Genomic DNA, 16,267 nt, shown 5'->3' with positions numbered 1-16,267 from the left:
AAGGCATAGGGCAGGTTAAATCCAGAGGGCAATTTAAAACATTTACCAAACACTTTATTTGAATCTACGAATTGACTCTTTAGGTGATATGGAGAGATTGAAAACAGAGAAGTCAGTAAAAGTGAGCCAGATTAAAAAGAACAGTGAATGATACTGATGGACTGATGGAGATGCTTGGAACATATGACGTGTCAGGGCTAAAATCAGCACAGATGCAACGGCATGAGAGGAACAATGGACCTGCTCTAACATAATGGTTGAATAGCTTATCAGTTCACTTAGATTTGACTACAATCATAAAATGAATTGTATGCAATCCTTTTAAAGGTAGGTAATATTAGACTGACATTTAGGATTCTTTCTGCAATCATTTACTACCTTTCAATTTCATGCTCAACATCGACTTGGTTTCCAAGGTTCACCTGATGGATATGACAGGGTCTCTGCAGAGACTGGTGACATGCTCTGCAAACCTGCACCCTTCATTGTGTGGGCACACAGCTTAGCTTCCTCTGCAGGTGGATTCATCAATGTGGTTATCTTCTTGACAAAGTAAGGGGAGCAGAAGTGTTGAACATCCCTTTTTGGCATGGCCTAGGAAAACTTCCATGTGCCCTACCATCCTTTTTCCCTTCTGCAGTTTGACAGGGACAAGCCAGAAGCTATATTGAAGGCGTCAGAGCCACAAAACAAGGAGAGTCTGGCTGAGTCCCTAGATTACTCCCTGAGGGAGCTATCCACCAATCGGGAGCACTCATTATAGACTTCATATGATTGACAGACTCCTATTGTGGCTGAACGTTTGTATAGTTTTGGGTTTGTACAGCAGCTCGTGTTTCCTAATTCTGGTATCTGTCATTAAACAAAAACAAAAACAAAAATAACCTGTGGGGGGAAAAAAGAAATTCTCACAAATGATAATGTTGTGTGGTACACATTATAACTAAGATATATATACATTTCTGTTGATCAAGATATGGGAGTAACTAACTTCAGGGGTGATTAGTGAGGATCAGAGAAAGCATCACAAAAAGTCTACTGTTTGTTTGTTTCATTGTTATTTGTTTTTTGTATTGCCACTTTCCAAAAAGGATTTTAAGTGGCCAGAGAATTCATAATGTTTGCCTTATTTTTATTATTGTTACTAGCAAGAAAAAAAGTCCAACACCCTCTGCTTCATTTCTCTGCCTCCATGTCTCCTCTTATCTTCACGTCAACTTAATTTTCATTGGTTTAAGTCAGGTGTTGGTACACAACAGCCTGTGGGCTAATCCAGCCCCCTTCTGTTTCTGTGAATAAAATTTTACTGGCATACAGCAATGTTCATTTGTTTACATACTATTTATGGCTGCTTATGTGCTACAATGTTGCACAGAATTAAGTTGTTGTGACAGACACCTCATAGACTGCAAAGCCTAAAATATTTACTAGCTTTTCTTTTGCAGAAAAACTTCGCTGACTTCTGATTTTCATCATTCCAACCTAAACTCAACCTCAGCATGGCACATGCCAATAACCCCTGAATCTTTCCACACCCTTTTCACCCATTTGATCTGACACTGAAATCATTCTTCTTCCAGCCACCACTCATCACACTGCTGCACACCTGTGTGGTCCCCCAAGTCAATTTCACTAACAACCACTGCTGGGTTCTAACATCCCAGAGATAAGTCCAGGCTGCATTTGAAACCCTGAGTTTAGGGATTTTAAATCTTTTCCAAAAGTTATCTTCAATCTAAAAGTCTAGAATCCTGCCCAGTTCCTCTGTGGGTTTGATTGAATACCCAGGTTTGCATTAAAATTCCCCACCCTGCAATTTCAAGAGAAATAATGACAGCGTCTGACACAGAGACCTAACTGAAGACAAGTCACAACGAGCTCTCACGTACATGGTCTAATTGAATCCTTAGACCAAGGCTTAGACAGACATACAAATTCTTAGCTACATTTATAGACTAGGCACCAAGACCCTGTGACTTAAGCAATTTGCTCATGGTCTTTCAGCTATGGTGATGATGCTGATTATAACCTTGATGAAAAGAACAATAACAGAAAACTGTTAAAAGTTTATCATTTGCTCTTACTCCTTTAAGAGCTTCACTCACTGTGCTTTATTGAATACTTACAACTCTGTGAGGGAGATCTTCATTTTGTAGGTAAAAACTGAGGTTTACATAAATTAAATTCTTGTTCAAGATCACATGCAGCTGATCCATTTCAGAGGTAGGATTTAAATTCATTTTCTTCTTTCTACACCACATAACTTTTTATTGTGTAGCAGGATGATATTTTGAAATATTCTTCAGTGTTCCCCTGTCATCCTCATTTCTTTGCTCTGTTTGATCAGCTCCATTTCTTTGACCAATTTTTCCTCCAGTCCATAACCCACTCATTGTCCTACTCCACTCTTTCCTTGTTGTCCTGAGCAAGTGCCCTGAGCAAGGACTTCAACCTCTTTAAGCCTCAGTTTCCACTCTGTAATGTGGACACAATAAACATTACTTGCTCAGCGGGGTGTTGTGAGGAATATACGTGATGAGCAGGTTGAGAATATTCACTCAGGAGCCAAAGTGAATTTTACTCCATCACTTACTAGCTATGGTATCTTGGGCATATCCCTTAATGTTTCTGTGCCTCAGCTTCCCCATCTGTAAATTAGACATAACCATTGTAGCCATTCACAATTGTGAAGACTGAATAAATTAATATACAAAAGGTGCTTAGGACGTGGCTTAGTAAGAGCCATATAAGTGTTTAATATCAAAGAACAAAAGTACTTAGCGGAAGGTTTAGCACATAATAAGGACATACATGTTAACTCTTATCATCATTAGCTAGGATGTCATCAATATTTTTCTTTCTTGCTTGCTGTGGTGTCAAAATAGTTACCCTTAAAAGCTGTACATAGAGCCTTGACCTTGATAGTGGAAGTGAGTTGGCTCTTTTCTTTTGTAAAGGCATGCGTGTCCCAAGAAGACCACAGTTTTCCATTTGAGTATTCTTGTTAGAATTGTGAATAATCTCCCTGGTCTTAAAATAAAATTTTACATTACTTGGCATGTGTTTACACATATCAGTTACTTAGGTAAACATAATGTCACTAAAAAATTAGGATTTTTGCCATTTCTGAATTAAAATGATTATTAATAATTTATTATCTATTACAATTATTTTACTATCAGAGGACTCCTGCTCTCCAGAAAAGTTCTCTAATCCAAATATATTGGTATAGTGACAGATGTGAGCAACCTTCTGTAGATGTGGCTGTAGCATAGCACTGTTCATAAATTAGATCAGCAGGAATAATCAATTTAGGTAGTGAGAGAAGATAGATAAAGGAACAGTTTAGCTGCCCTATTGCAGATGATAGGAGAAGGGGGAGTAGTTTTGGTTCTACCTTGTGCCTTCTTATTGTGGGATGGGCAGCCCTCAGCTTCCACTGCTTTGATAGAAAGGTGTAAAACTGGGTTGCTCACATATTTGGCTCTTCAATGTCACCTTTTGATAGAGTCAAAGGGAGAAGAAGGGAGCCAGCATTTTCAGAGTCTGCTTCCAGACCTCCAAAACTGAAATTGGTATCAGAGGGGTCAAGGAACATTCTGAATTTATACGTAAACTATGTATACATGTAGATTTTTCTGTATGGAAAGATAAGTCCGTGGTATTCATCAGATTCTCAAGTGTATCTCTACTCTCTGGAAGACTGGTGCTTCCAGTCTAATGTGAACCAGGAGATTTCTGTTGCTGCCTCAAAGGTCTAATGGGCAGAAAGCAGAAGCAGATTTTGGAGTCATGCTTCAGGAAATCCATCTCGAAATTGGATATTTATATATCTTCAGGCTAAAAGTGAGGAAAACAGTATGGAGATTCCTCGAAAGTTTAAGAATAGAACATGCGTGATCCAGCTATTCTATTTCTGGGTTTTCATCCAAAGAACACAAAACGCTAATGTGAAAAGATATTTTCACTCCTTTGTTCATTGCAACATTATTTGTAATAGCCAAGACCTGGAAACAATTTATGTGCCCATCAAGGGATGAATGGAAAAAGAAGATATTGTATACATACACAATGGAATACTTTTCAGCCATATAAAAAACAATGAAATCTTGCCATTTGCAACAACATGGATGGAACTTCAGGGTATCATGCTAAGTGAAATAAGTCAGACAAAGGAAGCCAAATACCATATGATTTTACTCATAAATTGACGATAAAAACAACAACAAACAAACACAGAGATTAGATTGGTAGTTACCAGAGGCAAAGTGGGGAGAGAGGAGGTTGAATTGCTTAAATGGGAAACAGTGTATGTTGACAGATGGTAATTAGCTTTTGAGTGGTGAACATGATGTTTACCTGAAATTCACAAATGTTACAAACCAGTGTGACCTCAACAAAATAAATAAATGAATAAAAAATTGATGAAGCTAAAAAAAAGTGTTAAGTGTCCTTGAGGAGGGTTTGGGATTTCCAGAGCAAAAGAGAAGATCTGTTTTATAATCCCCTCTCCATACACAAATCTGCCCTTCCACTAAGGGTCAACAGTACCCTTTACCACCATTGTTACATTTCCTCACAACTGCCCCCACCCCCAAACATTCCTACCCTAACACAACCCTCCCTCTCAGACTTGCACAGCCATTAATGCAGCGCAATTAACTAAAACTGTCCTCCTGGAGAGCAGGAATCATGCTTCATGTTTTTATATACAACTCCAGGACCTTGTATATTTGTTACATAGCTAGTGCTCAACAATGGTTTGGCCTAAAATGAAATTAGCTGTTAGCTAGTCCCAGTGGGTGATATTGGGGAGCAGGGATAATTTATAGTGTTTTTGTGAGAAATTATGCTCCACATTTTTTAAAAAGAAATTTTTCCAGACTCAAATTCATTTGTCCAGTTGTGAAAATTCAATAGAAATTATCCTTGATGAATTTAAAAGAAGAAAGATAAAGCAATTTGAGATGACCTCAAACACAGGTTCATGACAGCCTCAACCCACAGGCATGAACTCCTTAAAGACTTTGCTCCCCAGCCACTATAAACTTTGCCTTATAATTAACAACTTAGATAACTATGAAATAAATAGAACTTGCCTAATTTCAATGCAGCAATTGTAGCTGTTTTCAAGAATACACTACCAATCCATGTTGTCACAAATGGGAAGATTTGATTCTTTTTACGGCTGAGTAATATTCCATTGTTTAATATACCATGCTTTCTTTATCCATTCATCTGTCAATGGACACTTAGATTGCTTTCACCTCTTAGGTATCACAAATAATGCTGCAGTGAAAACTAAGGGTGCATATCTCTTTTTGAATTAGTGTTTTGTTTTTCTTTGGATAAGTCCCAGAATTGGTATTGCTGGATTATGTAGAGTTCCATTTTTAACTTTTGTTGAGACGGATGCATTATTTGTAGATTTTGAGTATTAACCCCTTATCAGATACATGGTTTGCAAATATCTTCTTCCAATTTGTAGCTTGTCTTTTCATCTTGTTGACATTTTCCTTTGCCACGTAGAAGCTTTTTAGTTTGACGTAGTCCCATTTGCTTATTTTTTCTATTGTTTCCCTTGTCTGGGCAGACATGTTACTTCAAAATATGCTGCCATGACCAAAGTCAAAGAGTGTACTGCCTATCATTTTCTTCTAGAAGTTTAATGGTTTCAGGTCTTAGATTCAACTCTTTAATCCATTTTGAGTTTATTTTTGTGTCTGGTGTAAGATAATGGCCTTCTTTCACGCTTATTTTTTTTTTTTTTAAAGATTCTCACCTGAGCTATCATCTATTGCCAATCTTCATTTGTTTTTTCTCCTCCTTCTTCTTTCTTCTTCTTCTTCTTTCTGCTTCCCAAAGCCCCCCAGAATATGGTTGTATATTCTAGTTGAAGGTACTTCTGGTGGTGTTATGTGGGATGTCAACTCAGTATGGTTTGATCAGCAGTGCCATGTCTGCACCCAGGATCTGAGCTGGTGAAACCCTAGGCTGCCGAAGCAGAGTTTGCTAACTTAACCACTTGGCCATGGGACTAACCCCCTACTTTGATTATGTTGCATGTTTTCCAAATACCATTTCTTGAAGAGACTTTCCTTTCTCCACTGTATGTTCTTGCCTCCCTTCTTGAAAATTAGCTGTCCATAGTTGTGTGGCTTTATTTCTGGGCTCTTGATTCTGTTTCATTGATGTTCGTGTTTGCTTTTGTGCCGGTACCATGCTGTTTTGGTTACTATAGCTTTGTAGCTATCTTTTGAAATTGGGGAGTGTGATACCTCCAGCTTTGTTCTTTTTTCTCAGGATTCCTTTGGCTATTTGGCATCTTTGTTCTTCCACATTTTAGGATTCTTTGTTCTATTTATGTTAAAATGTTGTTGGAAGTTTGATAGGGATTCCATTGAATCTGTGCATTGCTTTACGAAATATGAACATTTTAACTATGTTAATTCTTTGAATCCAAGAGCACAGAATCTCTTTCCATTTCTTCATGTCTTATTCAATTTCTTTCACCAATGTTTTATGGTTTTCAGTGTACAGAGATTTCATCTCTTTCCTTAAGTTAATTTCCAGATATTTTGTTCTATTTGTTGCATTTATACATGAGTTTGCATTCTTAATTTCTCTTTCTACTACTTTGTTGTTATTGTATAAAATGCAACTGATTTTTGTATATTGCTTTTGTATCCTGCACCTTGACCATATTCATTTATTATTTCTAAAGGTATATTTGGTGGATTATTTAGCATTTTCTTTAAATAAAATCATGTCACCTGCAAATAATGAGAGCTTCTCATCTTCCTTTCAAATCTGGATCCCTTTTATTCCTTTTTCTTGCCTGCTTGCTCTGGCTAAGACTTCCAATACTATGTGAAACAAGAGTGGTGATACTGGGCATCCTTGTCTGATTCCTGTTCCTAGAGGGAAAGGTGTCAGATTTTTCTCCATTAAGAATGATATTAGCAGTGAGTTTCTCATATATGGCCTTTATTATGTTGAGGTACTTTCCTTCTTGACCCATTTTAATCAGTTTTTATCATAAATGGATGCTGCATCTTGTCAAATGCTTTCTCTGCATCTGTTGAGATGATCATGTGATTTGTATCCTTCATTTTGTTAATGGGGTATATCACGTTGATTGTGTTTAGGGTGCTGAACCATCCCTGCATAACAGGAATAAATCTTAGTTGATTCTTGTGTGTGATTATTTTAATGTATTGTATTCAGTTTGCTAGTATTTTGTTGAGGATTTTTGCATCAATATTCATAAATGATATTGGCCTGAAATTTTCTTTTTTTGTGATGTTCTTGTATGGTTTTGGTATAAGGGTAATTTTGGCTTCGTAGAATGAGTTAGGAAGCTTCCCCTCCTCTTCAATATTTTCGAAGTTTGAGAAGGATAGATACTGTCTTCTTTGAATGGTTGGTAGAATTCACCAGGGAAGCCGTCTGGTCCTGGACTTTTATTTTTTGGGAGGTTTTTGATTACTGATTCAGTCACCTTACTGGTGATTGGTCTATTCAAATTGTCTATCTCTTCTTGATTCAGTTTTGGAAGGTTGTATACTTCTAAGAAGGTATCCATTTCCCATAGATTATCCAATTTGTTAGTGTATAGTTTTTCATAGTATTCTCTTATAATCTTTTGTATTTCTGAGATGTCCATTGTAATTTCTTCTCTTTCATTTCTGGTTTTATTTATTTGAGCCATTCTCTTTTTTCTTGTTGAGTCTAGCTAAAGGTTTGCCAATTTTGTTTATGTTTACAAGGAACCACCTCTTTATTTCATTGCTTTTTTTTCTCTTGTATTTTTACATCTCTATTTCACATATTTCTGCTCTCACTTTTATTATTTCCTTCCTTCTTCTGATTTGGGCTTTCTTGGTTCAACTTTTTGCAGTCCTTTAGGTGCACTGTTAGGTTACTTATGAGGGATTTTGTATTTTTGTTGAGGTAGGCTTGAAGTGCTGTAAACTCTCTTAGAGCTGCTTTTGCTGTATCCCATAACTTTTGGCATGTTGCACTTTCATCTTCATCTGTCTCCTGGTAATTTATGATTTCTCTTTTGATTTCTTAATTGACCATATCGTTGTTCAGTAGCATTTTGTTTAATCTCCATATGTTTGTGGCTTTTCTGATTTTCTTCCTATAGTTGATTTCTAGTTTCATACTGTTGTGGTCAGAAAAGATGCTTGGTATTATTTTGATCTTTTTAAATTCATTGAACCTTGTTTTGTGGCCTAATATGCGATCGATCCTGGAGAGTGTTCCATGAGCATTTGAAAAGAATGTGTACTCTGTGGTTTTTGGATGGAATGTTCTATATATGTCTACTAAGTCCATCTGGTCTAATGTGTCATTTAAGGCCAATGTTTCCTTATTGATCTTCTGTTTGGATGATCTATCCATTGGCGTAAGGGGAGTGTTAAAAGTCTCCTACTATTATTCCAGGGGCTGCTTCCATTTTGCCATTTGTTTTCTCTACATCTTTTTATCCCTCATTTTGTTCATTACTGCTTTTTTTTTTTCGTTTTAATTGAATTCTTGTAGGGACCTATTTTTATTCCCTCTTATTATTCTTCTATATAACTTGTGCATTATTTTCTAAGTGGTTTTCATAGAGATTAAAATCCGCATTGTAAATTTATGACAATGTATTTGTATTGATACCATCTTAGCATCAATAACATACAAAACAGCTCCAACTTCCATCTTTATGCTGTTATTTTCACAAATTACATTTTTATATATTATGTGTCCATTAACATAGATTTATGATTTTGTCTTTTAAATCATATAGTGCATAAAAAAGCCGTTACAAACCAAATGGACATTATGTGGTATTGGGTTTCATATTGCCAATATAGGTATATTTACCAATGTTTTATTTCTTCATATGACTTTAATATGCTGCCCCTTTATTTTTGCCTGAAGTATTTTCTTTAATGCTTCTTGTATGACAGATCTACTGGTAATGAACCATCTCAGCCTCCTTTGAGAACACCTCAATATTTCCTTTCTTTTGCTATTGTGTTAAAGACGTATAGCATAATGATTTGATATATGCACATATTGCAAAAGGATTACCACAATAAGTTTAGTTAGCATCCATCATCACATGTTGTTACAACATTTTTTCCTGTGATGAGAATCTTTAAGATCTATCATCTTAGCAACTTACAAATATACAATACAGTATTGTTTGCTATAGTCACTATGCTATACATTATATCCCCATAGCTTATTTTATAACAGAAGGTTTTTGACAACCTTTACACATTTCAGCCAACACCTCCCCCTGCCTCTAGCAACCACCAATCTGTTTGCTGTATGGTTTTGTGTTTTTTAGATTCTACATATAAGTGATATCATATGGTATTTGCCTTTCTCTATCTCACATTTCATTTAAAATAATGCCCTAAATGTGTATCCATGTTATTGCAAATGGATTTCTTTCATTTTTATGGATGAATAGTATAATATCATTGATTTTTTAAAAGTTAGTACTGCCAGGTATAAAATTCTTGGTTGAGATTTTTTTCTTTGAGCATTTAAATGTTACCACGGTCTGTACGGCCTATGATTTCTGATGAGATATCAAGTGATAATCTTATGGAATACACCTTGTGCACGGTGAATTACTTCTCAGTTGCTGTTTTTAAGATTTTCTTCTTGTCTTTTTCCTTCAACAATTGTGATTATAATAGGTCCTGGTGTGAATTTGTTTATCTTTTCTAAATTTGATAGCAGTTCTTAGCTGTGTAGATTTGTGCCTTGTAAAAATTGGGAGATTTCTTGGTGATGATTTATTCAAATATTCTATCTTCTCTGTTCTCCTTTCAGGACTCCCATTATGTGTATGTTTGTTTTCTGGATGATTTCCAACAAGTTTGTTAGGCTCTATTCAGTTTTTACTCTTTTGTCCTTATGCTTTTCAAACTGATTAATTTCAATTGACCTATTTGCTGATTATTTCTTTGGTCTTCTCAAATCTGTTATTGGCACTTTTTAGTGAGCTTTAAAATTTTAATTATTGTACTTTCAGCCCCAGAATTTCTGTTGATATTTTGGTAATATCTTTGCCTATATTGAAATTTTCTGTTTTTTCATATATTATTCTCTTGGTTTTCTTTAGCTCGTTATATGTTTTCCTTTAGCTATATGAGCATTTTTCAGATGGTTGATTTAATTTCTCTGTCTAGTAAGTGCAAGATCTGCTCTTTCTCAGGGAACATTTCTGTCAATTTCTTATGGAATGGGCCATTTTTTTTACTCAATTTAATTTTTAGAGTAGTTTTAGATTTATGTTGTGTGCTGCATAATGACATTTTGATCAACAAAAGACTGCATATATAACAATGGTCCCATAACATTTTAATGGAGTTTAAAAATTGTATCTCCTAGTGACATCATAACCATTGTAATGTCACAGCACAATACTTTACTTACGTGTTTGTTGTGATACTGTTACAAACAAACTAACTTTGCTCCAGTTGTAAAAATGTATAGGACACACAATTATTTACAGTACATAATAGTTGATAATGATAATAAGTGATTGTGTTATTATATTTTTTTGGGTACTTTCTACCTATAAAGACAAGTTTACTGTGAAATAGTATGCCATATTGCACAACTAGCAGCTACATACACCTTGTGTTTATTGCATCTCATCGTTGCATCATTTTCTTTAGTGCTTGATTTAGTCTCATTTTTTTTGTTCATCATGGCCCCTAAGCCTACCAAATCCATTGTTCATGTTGCCAGTAGAGGCTAAGTCAAGTGATTGACCTGGAAATGATATCAAAAGTGATGAGGGAAGGGACTGGCATCATGGTGCAGTGGCTAAGTTTGCACGTTCTCCTTTGGCGGCCCAGGGTTCACCGGTTTGTATCCCTGGTGCAGACATGGCACTCCTTGACAAGCCATGCTTTGGTAAGCATCCCACATATAAAGTAGAGGAAGACAGGCATGGCTGTTAGCTCAGGACCAGTCTTCCTCAGCAAAAAGAAGAAGATTGGAGGCAATTACCTCAGGGCTAATCTTCCTCAAAAAACAAAGTGATCAAGGATAACAAAGGTATAAAATTAGTGACAATTTTTGTTCACCAGTCAGACATGGCCCATTTCATCACAGCTACAATCTTGAAGAATAAGAACAAAGTGATAAAAGTTGTTAAAGTATCTGCTTCATTGAAGGCAATGAGACTAACAGAAATTTGAGAAAGGCCTATTTCAGACATGGAGAAACTTCTAATGACACAGATTGAAGACTAGACATGGTACCATAATGACCACAACCAAAGCAGAAAGGTTATTTGCAATGGTGAATGAAATGGCTGGACTTGACTACAGTGTTGAATTTACTGTAACTCTGGGTGGCTTAAATGATTCAAGAATCACTATTTGTTATATTTTAAAGTGAATGGTGAGTCTGTGACTGCTAATATGAAGGGAACTTTTATAAACCTTAGATAAGCTGATTGTGGAGGAAAATTACTTGTCAGAGCAAATATTCAATATAGATGAAATTTTGTCTTCTGGAAATGGATGCCTGAAAGGACATCCGTAAGAAGGCCAAGCCAATGCCAGGTTTTAAGGCTTTGAAGGACAGAGAAACAATGTTGCTTAGGGGTAATGTTGCAGGATACAAATTGAAACCTTTTGTGATCTGGCACAGCGAGAACCTCAGGCCTTTCAAGAATATCAATAAGCACACACTGCAGATTTACAACAGCAGCAATAAGAAGTTATGAATGACCTAGCTCCTCTTCCAAGATTCCCTTATGAATTGTAATGCCAGCAAAACTAATAAAGACTAATATACTTTTCAAGATTTTGCTTATCGTTGATAATGCTTCCAGCTATTCTCCTTCTATTAGGGCTCTTAATCCAATACCAAAGCAGTGTTTCTCCCTCCAAATAGCATATTTTGATCCAATGAAAGGATCATGGAGTTACAGAAGCTCCTAAGGCCTACTACTTGAGGAGGACCTTTGTTCAGGCTATTGTTGCAACAGAGGAAGACACTAGTAGACACTGATGCAATTTTGGAAGGTTTACAGTATCTATGTCTGCATCAAGAAGCTTCCTTGGGGTTGGGCCACTGGGGAGAGTGTAATTGGCTTCTTGAAGAAGACATTCAAGAGGTTTGCCTATGACTTCAAAGGGTTTACAAAGGACAAAGAGGTTGCAGAAATCAATGAGGCTGTGGTTGAGAAGGCAAACAACTTTAACCTAGGTGAGGATGAGGATGACATTGAGGATCTCCTATGGGCGATTCCTGAAAAATTGACTATTGAAGAATTGTTGGAACTGGAACAGGAATGCATAGCTGAAGAAGAGATAAGAGAAAAGGAAACTGTAGAGAAAAAAAAGGAAGAAGAACCTCCAAGAAAATATACTGTAAAAGACATAACAGAAGGTTTTGCAGACCACAACAAACTTCTTAAAAATTCTAGGGGTTGGCCCTGTGGCATAGTGTGAAATTTGCCCTATCCCCTTCAGCGGCCTGAGTACAGAGGTTTGGATCCTGTGTGCAGACCTAATGCTGCTCATCAAGCTATGCTATGGTGGCATCTCTCATAAATTAAATCAAGATTGACATAGATATTACCTCAGTGAGAGTCTTCCTCAAGCAAAAAGAGAGAATTAAGATTGGCAATAGAGAATAAAGATTGTTGTTAGCTCAGGGCCAATCTTCCTCAAAAAAAGTTTGAAAACATGAACCTCAACACAAAAATGGTTTTATTACTACAGAGGAATGTTAATGGTGTATTATCTGCTTACAAGCAAATCTATGAAAAAAAGAAGCAAACCAATCAAACCACTATGGACATCTTTCAGAAGAGAGTGATACTTCCTTAAGAAGAGCTTCAGGCAGGTCCTTCAGGAGGTATTCCAGAAGAAGGCATTGTCTCTACATTGACTACAACTAAGAAAAATATTTCTAAGTGCTTATCTTCTCAAGACTACAACTAATAAAAATATTTCTAAGTGCTTATCTTCTCAAGAAACACCTCAAGCCTGCTTTGCACTCACTTTCAGCTCAATCTCTTTCTTATTATGGTCTCTCCAAGCTGCCTTTCTAGTCACTGACTTTCTGTCTTCTGACTTTCTTGTTCTAACTGCACCTTTCCAAACTAACTTAAGTGATTTGTGGACTTCCCAGACTTCCTCTCCTTCTTGGCCAAAAGCAGAACTTAGAGGCATTACCAAAAACTTCTCAAAGGATACTGTGGACGCCTACAGGATGCACATACAACTTTAGCCATCTAAGAAGGTTAGCCTAACTTAGTTCATCTGTCAGAGACACAATTTGGATTCAACTATTCTTTTGAGTTTTGTACTGAGACATGGCTAAAATTTTTAAAGATATCTGTTTGTGTCTGCACCTATCTATGCGTGTGCATTTATGTATACATATATATAATATTTTTATACCTTCAGATGGTATTGCCAGGATTAAACATTTATATAAATTAGTATTTCTAAAACTCTCAGAAATATAAAAACTAACTGAAATTTTTCAATTTCACATGATCTGTGATCATCTTTGAAAAATTAAAGATAATTTAATTTTTTGGTTTAATAAAAATAGGCATGTCCTCACAGTTATCAATATTGAATGTAATGCAAACACGTAACTTTTCTGCCTGAGTTTACTGGTCAGCTGGACTCATGCTATGTCTTTCGTGCAATTTGTTGGCAGGAGGAATGACTTGACATGATGGGTAACTATTTAATATCTATTCAAACAATCATTAAAAACAAATGTTTAAATAAATGTAAATAAGATAAAAGCTTATACTAAGTTAAACTAAATATTGGCTATTCATTGAATATCTAAATCATTTGTGAATAGGGTGGTGTACTGAGACATTCATCACTAAACATTGGTTTGTATAGTTTTAACTTTCTAATTTTACTACAAAGAGAAAAATGATATTTAGTCTGTTAATTGGCATGTTTTGTGCCACAGTGAAAGGTTTACTGTAAAAAGAGATATGTGAAAAAGAATATTTCATTATTCTAAAAACAATGAAATATGTTTTGGATTTTCAAGTCTACTACAGTATGCTAATATATGAGAGAGACTTCACAATTGCCTGCTTCCTAGTTTTCACTGGAAATGAAAGATTAAAAATAATTTTTAAAAAGTTGGAAGAAGAGCTGAGAATACAAAATGAAGCAAAAGGAAAATGTAAAAACACTTAAAGTCATAAACATAAATCAGCTCTATGCAAACTGTTTGAACAGATGTTGAAAGAATGTATGCAAAGGAGCCAGAACCCCTGTGAAACATGAGAAGCAATGAAACTCTCATGAGAACCTTCTCCTACTATGAAGGATTTACGGTAATTCCTATTTTTCAAACTATAGACACAGACTTGATATATTATGATTAATATATATTTAAATGGAAAATATGCATGTTATCTATGTTTATCAATATATGTAAATGGATAATATATCTCTTCAATTTTATCTGTAATTCATAGATAAATCTATTATAAATTCATTAATTATATATAAATAAAAGAAGATAACAATAAAATGCAAAATAGAATGCATGTATGGCATATACTAAAACTGGGAAGCACATGTCAATTTATTAAATTTGTATTTCAGTTACTTTTCTGTTTTTATATATATATAGGTATATCCTGGATCAGTTCATAAACTGTATTTCTTTTTTACTTGGTGAAAAAGATTGTCCCTGAGCTGATCTGTTGTCAGTCTTCCTCCTTTTTCTTGAGGAAGATTGGCCCTTAGATAATATCTGTGCCAATCTTTCCTCTATTTTGTATGTGGATTGCCATCACAGCATGGCTTTGATGAGTGGTGTAGGTCCTCACCAGGGGTCCAAACTCCTAAACCCAGACCACCAAAGTACAGTGTACTGAACTAAACCACCACATGACCAGCCCAGCTCCTACTCTGTATTTCCCGTTATGGAATGGTCCAACATATTTGAAAGCCACTGCTCCTATACTACAGCATATTGAGCAACAGAAGTATCGCTGCAGCCAGATGGAGGGGCCGATATAAGAACAACCACACTTTCTGTCTTGTACATGCACAATATTAGCTGCTCAAGGCCAGGTTGTAGTCACTCTCTAATAGGCTCATGCTTTGTTGCCTTTTCTTTTCAGATTTACAGCCAGGCAACAATCTTTACTTATTCATTTTCTTTCTGGTGAAGAAGATTGTTCCTGAGCTAACATCTATTGCCAATCTTCCTCTTTTTGCTTGGGGAAGATTGTCCCTGAGCTAACATCTGTGCCAATTTTCTTCTATTTTGTATATAGGACACCACCACAACATGGCTTGATGAGTGGTGTACAGGTCTGCATCCATGATCTGAACCCACAAATTCCAGGCCCCTGATGCAGAGTGTGTAAAGTTAACCACCAGACCAGCCCCAACAATCTTTTTTAAAATAAATTCTCCCATATCTTATAAATACTTACAAGGCTGAGCATTCTTGTGGTGGCTTTCCAGATATTTTTAGCTCTTCCATCAGTTTAGAAGTTGTCATTGAATCATTCAAATATTTTCTTCGCTACTTAACATAGAGCAACACTCTTCAGCATAATGTGGGGATGTTATGGCCTCTGCCTTTTCTATCGCTCTTATTAGCAGAGCAATGTCAGAATAAACCTATAGACACAAGTAAATCTTATACTAGAACTTCCAAAAATATTCATGGTTCATTTTAACTGTATTATATAGAAGTTTATACTCATTTAGTGTAATCTATAGGCAACTATGTTATCCTCCAAAAAAAACTGTAATTATTCTGTAACAATTGCCTTGTATTTCTTTTCTAGATTAACTTTAAATTTTTGAAATTTAGAAAACCATATATAAAAATAGATACAGAAACTAGGATATATGTTTTCAGTAAGAGAAGGTGTAAAAAATAAAGATGCATTTTTATTAAAAGAAAATAAGAAAGTAATCTTGTCTTAAAATGATGGTTCCGAAATAAGAAAAAAAAAGACAAAATCTAGATAGATTTTTGGTAGAGTCTAGGGTTTTCTATGTGTAGTATTATGTCATCTAAAAATAGTGACAGTTTTACTTCTTCCTTTGTGATTTGGATTCCTTTTATTTACTTGTCTTGACTAATTTCTCTGACTAGGACATCCAATGCTATGCTGAATAAAAGCGGCCAGAACATGTACCCTTATTGTCTTCCTGATCTAGGAGGAAAGCTTTCAGCTTTCCGTATTGAGTATGATGTTAGCTGTAGGATTTACTAT

The sequence above is a fragment of the Equus quagga genome, unplaced genomic scaffold (genome assembly GCF_021613505.1).
Source record: "Equus quagga isolate Etosha38 unplaced genomic scaffold, UCLA_HA_Equagga_1.0 HiC_scaffold_32_RagTag, whole genome shotgun sequence".
NCBI classification, from domain to species: Eukaryota; Metazoa; Chordata; class Mammalia; order Perissodactyla; family Equidae; genus Equus; species Equus quagga.
Note: the sequence above shows the minus strand (reverse complement) of the source record.